The 10,349-nt window shown below is 40.8% G+C and overlaps 1 protein-coding gene across 1 annotated transcript in view; it reads left to right on the top strand.

Moving 5' to 3' along the window:
• The first annotated feature begins 2,228 nt into the window (after positions 1–2,228).
• Positions 2,229–10,349, top strand: part of LPIN1 (lipin 1) — a 478,422-nt gene continuing 470,301 nt past the window's right edge. Inside the window, exon 1 of the mRNA XM_078647786.1 lies at positions 2,229–2,328. The gene's annotated coding sequence lies outside the window, so the exon portion shown is untranslated. The remainder of the gene's footprint in view (positions 2,329–10,349) is intronic.

The raw sequence follows: 10,349 nt of genomic DNA, 5'->3' as shown, positions 1-10,349 counted from the left end.
AAAATATCTTAACTGCAGCAGTACAACCCTTCACTGCCTGTGATGTAACTTCAAAGAGACTCCTTATAGTTCTTTCACAGGCTCATTTCAGAACCAAAGCATTTTCAATACTATATACAACAAAGCCATAGTTGTTGCTTATTTATCTTAGGCATCTAACAACCACTGACTGAGCTAATAGTCCTGGCTTGTTGTAGGTGTAATGTTATTGGTTGTATGATATATCTGGATACAATGACAGAAGCAGCACAATACCAGTCGGGCAGCTCACTATACTGAACAAAGATTTTTAGTGTAGGTGTTATTAAGCCACGACTTAATTACATCGGACGCGCCCCTTTGAGAGACGCCCCCACCCCAGTTTTTTCATCCCACTTAAAGCCCTATATGCATGGTACCCATACCAGGAGTGTACTCCCCAGAGATTCAGACTTGTTGAGGTACACCTATTGTGACATTGGGGATGTGGAGAGCTTTGGCTGAAGTGAGAAAATGAGAATAAAGGTGCTGAAGAGCAGCTGGGGGATGCAGGTTTTTTATGGCCAAATGATGATTATCATGAGGTGGAGAATGCATTGTCCACATCCTCATAAATTCAGGTGGTGATGTGTAGGGTCAGCTCACAAAGGTAGCCCTCTCCTAGCCTCACTCCACACATGCAGCAGTAGATCCCTGCTCTTTCTTCTTCGCTGGCCAGCCACTGAAGAACAGATGCTCCTCCTTGCAGCACCTTACATTTCTTCTGTGCTATAGAGGTCACTCACAATCAATGTTTTAAGGATTTTGGGGGCCCTGTGACAAATGTATTTTGGGGGCCCCTGTTCGGAAAAGCTTTGATTTTATGATCCAGTTTCAGCTCTTTCATGCCTCCTTTGGTCAAATTCTAAATTCTAAATGTGGGTACATCAGATATTCAGGGATAGTGATGTGTGTTTTCAGTATTGTAACACAGCAGCAGCTCACTAATATTACTGTAAATAATATCTGTGCCACCCTAACATTTCTCATACGTGAGGTCCTGTTTTGATCTAAAAGAAACTTTTTATATGGATTTTGTATGAAACATAAACACATTTTGTCTGTAAAATGTCTGTAGACACTCACACATTAAAAATTAAAGATATCAAAAGGCTTTTTCAACATTCTTTTTAAAACGTATTCAAGGTCATCAAGGCAAGACTCTGCAGAACAGAGCTGGCTCTATCAGGGGGCCCATGAAAGGCTGGGGCCTTGTGTCTGAGCCCACTTTGCCCATGCCTTAAAACGTCTATCGCCTCCAATCAGGGACGGTTCACCAAACCTTATCTTCCTCTCACGGTGCATAAGCTTCCCCTCTTCCAGAAGTTTCTCAGAAAAGTTCCTGGTGATGATCTCACTGGCCTACCTCACCTTGCAGAGACAAGTAGTCAGTCGTCCATGTTTCACGGTTCATGGTCAGGTTCCTCCTGAGGCCTAGTACTTTAAGGAGCCTCCGTGAAGCCAGGGGTCACATTAGTGTTGTTATCTGTCCAGGGTACAGCCCTGCAGGCAGAAGTCTGTAATCCAGAGTGGTGGTAGCGGCCGCCTGCTCGTACCTCTAACACTGGAGGGCACACCTCCAGCCCCCAAACAGCACGCGATAAATCTGAATTTGTGCATTTTTATTTTGTTTCCCAGTTGAACCTCCTTGATTCAGTTAAAGCATTATTGGGAGCCATACCTAGAGGTCACGGGGCAGTCACATTCTTTTGGTGTTTATGCCTACTGAGACTCTCAATAAACATTCAGCTCTTCCTATTCCCACAGTTGTGAGAACATGTGGTAAAGAATAGCAAGAAACATTTTTAATTAGAGTGCAAAATGTATTTGCCAATTCGCAGGCGCAATTTTACATCGAGCCCTGCATGCATGTTGTCTGCAAGGAAACCCACAAAAGCACAGTTGTAATAGCAGCGCGTGGCAGGCGCCCACTTCCTAGGGCTGTTCTGCGCGGCCCCTGCACTTCGCATCTGAGACTCGACTGGAATACCCGAGGAGTCAGTTCCGAAGTGCGTACATGCGTCTGTCTCAAGTTTCTGCCTTGGCTGCCATTCCAAGAACTCGGGCAGGTAAAATTAGCAGGCAAACATGTGCCCGGGCGACGCGTTTGCTCCTCATTGTGAAAATCCGTGTTTTGAGTGCAGGATTGTAGTGTACGATGAAGCGCTCGCCGGGCGCGACCACACTGGGACTGCAAGTGTCCTGGTAATGGATGCAACCAGCCAAGTTCAACTGCAAGAGGAGGAAACAGCCGAGGACGCCGGGCTCAGGAGACATGCCGGCATTTCCATAGATTCACCTTGGTCTTGGGTAAGGACTGAAGCCGCCTATGAGTGCAGCGCTCGTTAAACATAGACCGGCTTTTGTGCTTTTTTGTTTTTTTAAACATCTGAAATGCATTTGCAGCAATTTCCGGAAGAAAGGACTGCACCGTTGTTTGGATAGTTTTTGGTCACAGGAGATGACGAGCACACCCCTGGTTTAATGATAAAATATAGAATTGTATGTTTTTTCAATAGTGGCCATGCACTTTTATCGTACAGTCTTATTCGGCAAACATATTTCATGTTACGTTGGCCTATGCGTTTTCAGAAAGGAACTAAAAGAAATTCTGTTTAACAAAAGTACAATGATGTATAAAGTGAAGAACACACTGAAACTGTCTCTGAATGGTGCTGATATTCTGTGCAGTAATGCTTGGGTTGCCAGTATTTTTATTTATTTTCGTCTCCATCAGACCGTAACAATTTAGCTATTTGCATAATAGTTCATAGATTTCATAGAAGAACATGATGTTGTTGGATTAATGATGTCATAAATCTAGAGACTACAGAGTAAATTAACTAACTATAAGGGATATATATATGTATAAATAAATAATGTTTATGTATCATTGCATAACAATTGTAAAGTGCTCTGATACCTGTGAGGGTCAAGTTCACGCTATATAAAACTCATTTTAAATTTCTTTTAATTCTTTTTTATTTTTTCCAGGTCACAATGTAAAATAGGTATATGTCAACAATTCATACAGATTGACTGAGCATCGTTAAATGCATTTAATGATTCATAATACATTTCCATATATGATTACTCATCATTAGCATTAATAAAATCCCAGTGAAAATTATTCCAAATCTTCTCAAACTTTAACAGGGAAGAGAGACCCCATTGCTTTGGCCAGAGCGAGCACTGATCAATATATTTGATATATATGGGTACACTATTCAGTATCTTTAGGGGGGGGGTACACCGGGACTCATGCCCTGGTGATGCAGAGCCGGACAGATACCAACATAATTATTATTATTCTCTTAATACCTCCCCGAGATCATATTTAAGACCAGCCATTCTCTCTTTAATAGACAAATGTGCTGGGTATCCCAGACTTAAGGACATATATTTTGTCGCCCCTTCCCAAAATGTTTGTAAACACAGACAAAGTGCAAACATATGTAAGACTTCTGCATGCAAAAAGATTATACTTAAAGCATTTAGTTCTATTTGTGGAGTCCGTTGCTCCCCATTTTATATGTATAATATAAAAGACACATCGTATGCAATTGTTGTAATTTAAGATTAACAGAGTGTACAGAGCGATCTAGCAGATCTAAAGACATCTGAATCTCGTGAGAAACAACCTCAGATGAGAGAAGCCTGCTCCACTTTGCTGCTATTAGCGGGATGTCTTCAGCAACAGACTGTGAAAGCGCCTGACACATCGTACCAATGGAGGGTTTGATACTGGGTTTAAAATAGTATGAGGAAGGCGTTAGGCTCTTAATGCTATACACATATTCGTAGCTAGTCCGAAATAAAGTCCGTAACTTGCAGATATTTAAAGAAAGAGTAGCGAGGAAGACCATTAATATCTTGTAGATCAGAGAAAGAACGAAATCCGTTAGGATCAAATAGTTGGCCCATTGTTATAATCCCTCAGTGTGCTCAAACCTTGAAAGTTGGATCCCGGAAGATAGGGGGAAACGCAGGATTGTCCCATATCGGAGTATCTTTATTAATAAAGCCAATAGAGTATTTTTTACAAATCCCCCTCCAGATATAGATAGTATCTTTTAGTACCTTAAACCGTACCCTTTTGTCATAATTGGGATTCCCTAGTCGGTAAAGGTAGAGCCTCACCTCTGCCCCAAGAGCAAGCTGATAACAAAATGATGTTGGGTCTGGCTCCTCTAAGGTAGATAATCTACGCAAACGTCGCGTGAAAGCGCCCCAAAAATAAAGTTTGAAATTTGGGAGTGGAAGCCCTCCTTTCGTATAGGGAAGTTTCCGAAAAAGAATGGCTCGCCTTGCACATCAGTAGTCCCAAATAAAACTTCTAATAGTGCTCTCTAGGCGTCCAAAGAAAGATACAGGACTCTCAATGGAATTGCCCTGAACAGGTAGAGAAATTTAGGAAGAATATTCATTTTAATAATGTTTACTCGCCCGATAATGGAGAGCGGTAGCTTATTTCATGATTTTAATTTAAGGATTATTGTAGATAGCAACGGTACATAGTTCCGTTTATTTATATTACAAACTTCGGGGAATAGCCTAACACCAAAATAGACTGCTGAAGAAGTAAGCCCTAGGGTAGGAAAGTTGGGCTTGAAATTTAAGAGAGCCTGAGTTTCAGATAAATTCAGCCTGAGCCAGAAAAACTTCCAAAAATACAAGGCTCATGGTTGATCTGGCTAATTGCTGTTACTGGATTAGAAGAGAAAATCGCCACATCGCCGGCACATGCAATCAATTTCAGTTGTTGATCACCGAAGACCAAGGATTTAATTAATGTATTCCTAAAGAGAGACTGTAGATACAGCTCTCTATATAGGGCGAATAGTAAGGGGGAAAGTGGGCATCTCTGTCGTGTACCTCGATAGATTCAGAAAAAATTCAAATAACTCCCGGCATGGGAAACCCTAGCACATGAGTTCTTATATCATGCCTGTATCATTTTGATAAAAAAATCCCTTATACCAAAGGCACACAGGGTGGCCCATAAACAGCCCCAAGCAACACGGTCAAATGCCTTCTCTGCATCTAATAGGCTCATACCCATATTGATATACTTTTCAGCAATATTAAATGCTGCAATTGCCGTATTAGTATGTGCTGTAGTATCTCTGCCGGGGACAAATCTGTGTTGTTATGGAGATACTAAAACCGAAATTACCGGAGCCAGGCGACTGGCTAAGATTTTGGCGAACCATTTAGCATTAGTATTTATCAAAGAAATCGGTCTATATGATCCAAATTCTTCAGCCTTTTTATCTCTTTTTAAAAAGAAACAATGTTAGTTGTATTCCAAGTTTCTGGACTACCCCTCACCGCTCGCCTGAATAAATTGGACGACCGTACAGAACTCTGCAATAAGTAGCTATTTAAAAGTCTTACAAAATTCAACAGATAGGTAGTCCTCACCGACAGCCTTGCCGGAAGGTAGGGCCATTAATGCTGCCTCAATTTCCAGCACAGACATTTCTACCTTTAAATCGTTGGCCTGATCCTCACTAAGAAAGGGTAGGTGATACTGTTGTGTAGTGTAGTTCCTATATTCCCAATAGGCTCTGCACATTGGAATAATAAACCCTGTAGATTAGACGTAGGCCTGAGGTCAACTAGGTCTCTACCGAGTCTATTAAAAATTAATTGTGAGTGCCAGCTAGCTCAGAGAATTGTTGTAGATTCTTGGAACCTAGGGGAAGTAGCCATGCCGTATTTGGGCTGCATAGGCTCAGACTAAATATGGAGATGATTTCTATGCCTATATAAGGATCGAATAATCTATACCTATAGAAGGGCATGAATCGGGAAAATTACACTAGGGTCCTAGATTGATTTACAACACCCACTCCACGATCTTAAGTTCGATTAAACTAAACCTATAAGCACTGAACATGTCTATAAGGCTAGTGTTTACATCCCCACCAAAATACAATTTTGCATTTCAAAAGGTTTGTACACTTGAAGAAATGAGCGAGAAAGTGATATGAAGAATCATAGGTCTCAACTAATATGAATCATAGTATGAGAGAATACATTCAAGCATAAAATGTTAAATGAAATTACATTCATGAAATGTCTCTTAATGATACAGAAAGGAAAAGTTCGAGAGCATTCCATAACATATAATATAAATGGTTTTGTTTCAAAACTAGGCCAAATATTGTCTGTCTTAGGAGTTTCAACAGAAATCCAGTTCTCTAAGAATAGTTCCACTTTAAGCAGATTACCTTGTGCCAACGAGTTCTATTTTGAAAAAGTTCAAATTGGTAGAGCAGTTGTTTTTGAAAAATGAAGGCCGAATTTCAGAGTTGAGGGAAGGCTGTGTAATTTAGTCAAAAGTCATTTGCGGTTTCAGGAGAAAACATCAGTTCGTCTAGGCTGTCAAAGAAACCTTCTACCATAGTCGGTGAAAGTGGAACCACTTCGCTTAGTAGGTCGAAAGTGCAGAAGTGTGGATCATTGCCGTCAGCGTTGGATGCATTAGCAACGTCCGAAACAGATGGTACCTGTGTGCCTGTAGTTACCCGTACCTCACCCTCAGTTAGACTTGACGGTGAGACCTCAATAAATGCCGTCATCAGGATTGGCAGCCGTTGGGGACAACACGATGCATGAGTCGTTACTGGACCTAGCAAAGCATCAACATCCGCAGGCAGGACTGATGGAAGTGAAAGACAAATGTCCAACACACATTCTTGTAAGCAAAGCAGGCATCGTAGAACAGGTAAGATGCAATCTTGCCAGATTGGTCTGAACGATAGAAACCAAGTTGTGTTCAGATCTCTTAGACGAGCCAAGCCAAGAATCTGTGATATTCTCTCACGATACCTTATGGCAAGGAGGCATTGTTCCATGGTGTTCTGGGTATCGCTGGTTCCTGGACTAGCCATATCAGAGCAGAAGAAATAAAAATAGTATCCCTGCTACGAGTCCCAAGATGAGAGGCAGGCCGCCGAACACAGAGTGTACGAAGTTTGGGAATATGCAGAGGACTGCTTCAAACAGTGCTAACAGTCCCGAAAAAATTGTCTTAAATACATGTGCAATGCCACTGGTATCAGACATGTTTAAGATTTGACTTATTTCTACGAAATGTACTGGGCAGTTCGTTGATAATAATGTATGTATCTCAGCGGCTGTCCTTGAAACCTGCAGATCATACTTTTCTCTGGACGAGGTCAGTGGCACATTTTTTTGTAAAAGAATGGCTTTCATTCTTCTTAAAGTATTAATTCGAATAGAAGAGATATTCAGTGAAGGCCATAAAGCCGTCCCTCTGTCTGTCTTGTAACCTTGGACGACACACTAACTAGATAACTTTTTCCTGGTAACATGCCACAACAGCTCTGATCATTGAGCAGAACGTAACTGCCATTTGATAGTTGTCTGAAAATGGGTTCTATTTTTGTGGAAGGAGCACCGTGCAGGTGGCATGAAAGGTTATTTGCAGAACCGTCACAGGCTCCGTGCAAATGAATACCCTGACACAACAGTGTTCCACTAAGTGAGGTCTTACAGTTAGTTCCACTAAGGAATACTTTCTCCCCCCCACTCCAACAAGTGTGTGTGTATGGTAAATTCCAAGATGACTTTATGTATTCTTTACCCAACTTTTCATACATGCCTGCTGGTATATGCTGCAGACAATACCGAAATTGGAATAACGTCACTGGTATCGTAATGGTACCATGTATTATCCATTCTATGACAGGTTTCTCAGAAACTGTTAATGGTAATCTTTCCAGTTTTTCAATGCTAAGCACCGTATAGTCTGCTCCTTTTTGTGCCAACGAGATTTGTTTATCTGCAAGGTTAAACACAGAAAACAATGACGTGGTATTGATAAAACGCCATGGCACGTAGCCTGAATGGAGATTTTGCAACGTCCAGCCTAGCAGCATGATAGAACGTAGTTGTGACTGGTCATGGTGTAACATTAGCAAGTCCTGTTCTATTATGTCAATTGCAGATGACACGATGCTGTCCAAAGAATAAATTCTGGAGGACAGAGTCGTTAACCCATTGTCCACTACAGAGAGTGTTTTCTCTAAATTAATACGATCAATTTCTCGTATTCTTTCTGCAGTTTCTATTTGCGTCACTTTCCAAGCTTCGTTGTAAGCAGCGTATATACCGGCGTATATGAAACATTTCTGGCGTGGTTTGCGAGGCCCCTTCAAGAAATCTCGCAAATCATTGCTTTCTTTAAGTAAAGCTAAGTGTTGTTTGATTTGGGTAAGTGTAGATGTCTGAAGCCATTCAAGGCAGAGTTTCCCTACACTGTCTGTTGTTACTATCCCTGGATGATGTCTCTGGGAGTATCTCGGATCTGGCTTATTCACTGTGAGTCCTTGTGTTTTGTTCAGGAATCTATCTTGACAATTATTTGTGTCTGTAGGCCAGATTAACATTTTTTTCCAATTAGGATCAGTTCTGTTTTGTTTTAAAATATAGGTTACGTCTATTCCGTCATCAGAAGTGTCATTACTTTCAGGTATGGGTTTAGGTATAGACGGTTTGTTTAAATCTTTTATCTTAGCCAGGCCAAGACATGAAGTCTGTTGAATAGTGTCATTCAAAAACATTATTTGTTCTGGTATAATGCAGGCTCTGAACAGGGCTTCTAAACCTTGCACCTGACATTCTTCCGTGCCCCAGACTGTTTTCGTCTCAATGTTGTCTTTCCAAAAGTTAACCCCTAATGTAGACAGTTGGGCACAAAAGTTTGCAGAGTAAATTTGTTTGGTATTGGTCAAGATAGTTTTCATTCCTGTCTTATTCACATTTTTGTAATAAAAGGTTTCTGCATTTGTAACATTGAACCCTGAGAAGTACTGACATTTTTCAAAAAATGTTTTTGAGCTACTCCATGGGGGAGTTGGACAATGTTCCCATTGATTATAAGTAAAAACATTCCTAGGGTGTGCAGATTTATGCAAATAATGGTGACCATTGTGGTTAAAACAATACATCTGTTCATAATCAGATGAACCTTCTAAATATTCATGTTCTGTGAATTTTGCTGACATTTCTAAATCTGTCATCATATTGTTAACAGTTTCAAAGTCCCAATCATCAGAAAATGTGCTAGTTGAAACAAAGTCACTCAAAGAAACCTTGAACTGGTGTGGAATCTTCAACTACTCCACAGGGCCATAAATGTCATAATCAGTTCTATCCCATGCTATACCACCAGGTATAGGAACTGCTGTGATGTTCACTAATGACAGGTCTCTTCGTTCGCGATGAGATGAACTGTGAGGTTGCAGGAGTAAGTTGACGTTGGTACTTGCAGTGTCCATCTTACTATATTTTCCATTTATCATTTGTCCCAAACTTAACACAAGAATGAGCCAGAGCAGAAGAAAAAGTACACCTAACACAATCCAAAATTCAACCCAGGGCGAAACTAGATATTTTTTCTCAAGATAATGAAAGAGCTCTGTTAATTTTACTTTGAAAAGTTTTTTAGCTGGCATTGTTTCCGATTCACTTGGATCCTCAGAAAAATCATCAAAATTGATAAAATTGCCAGAGGCAGTTCTGTCAATACTTGGGATTGCATCCGGATTTTTTGAAATCACTAGAGTTGCTTCTTCCTTAGTCATGTTTGTATAGTCCGAGGCTACATCATTGTAGACCGGTGTTTCTTGACAAACCGTTATTTAGGTTTCTAGAGGCACAAGTTCCATGGCTTTGTTGCATAGTCCTTTTTCTCGTACTGCAGGTTTATCAAAGGTGATAAGTCTTTCAGTTTGAACCTCTTGAATTGGAGCAAGATTTGGCTGTCTGCTGCATCTTGGGAGTCCACTGGGCCTACTACTTATTATTGGCCACATGTTGTGGTTTGACCAGGTCGATGGATACAACTCTGTTCTCCCTTTTTCCAGCAAGGGGCGGTAGTACTACTGATCTCGTTCCTTGTATTGCCAAGACAGGTACTGCTTTTCTGTATGAAGGCCCAAATTCCTTCTTTACCGCGATCTTTTCTCTGACCAGATCCCCAATATTTGGAATCCAGACAGGCCTTGCTGGGACAGGTGGTTTTTCTTCAGTGGTTGTTTGTTTCTGTGTTTTGTTACTCAGACTTCTTCCTGTTTCATTTAAGTCCTGTAAAACAGCCAAACGATCTTTGACATCAAAGAGTTTTTGTTCTTCCACTGAAGTTTGACAATCGAGGTCTTCGATTATCATTCTAGTACCAAACATTAATTCATACGGAGTGATTCCACCCAGAGAATTTCTTGGCAGATTGTTAAGACTACGTTGGACACTTATTAGATAATTTACCCACCCGTCACCCGAACCTAATACCTTAGCTG

This window comes from Lissotriton helveticus, chromosome 6, assembly GCF_964261635.1.
Source record: "Lissotriton helveticus chromosome 6, aLisHel1.1, whole genome shotgun sequence".
In the NCBI taxonomy this organism is placed as follows: Eukaryota; Metazoa; Chordata; class Amphibia; order Caudata; family Salamandridae; genus Lissotriton; species Lissotriton helveticus.
The sequence above is the reverse complement of the archived record's forward strand: the minus strand, read 5'-3'. Positions and strand labels throughout refer to the sequence as shown.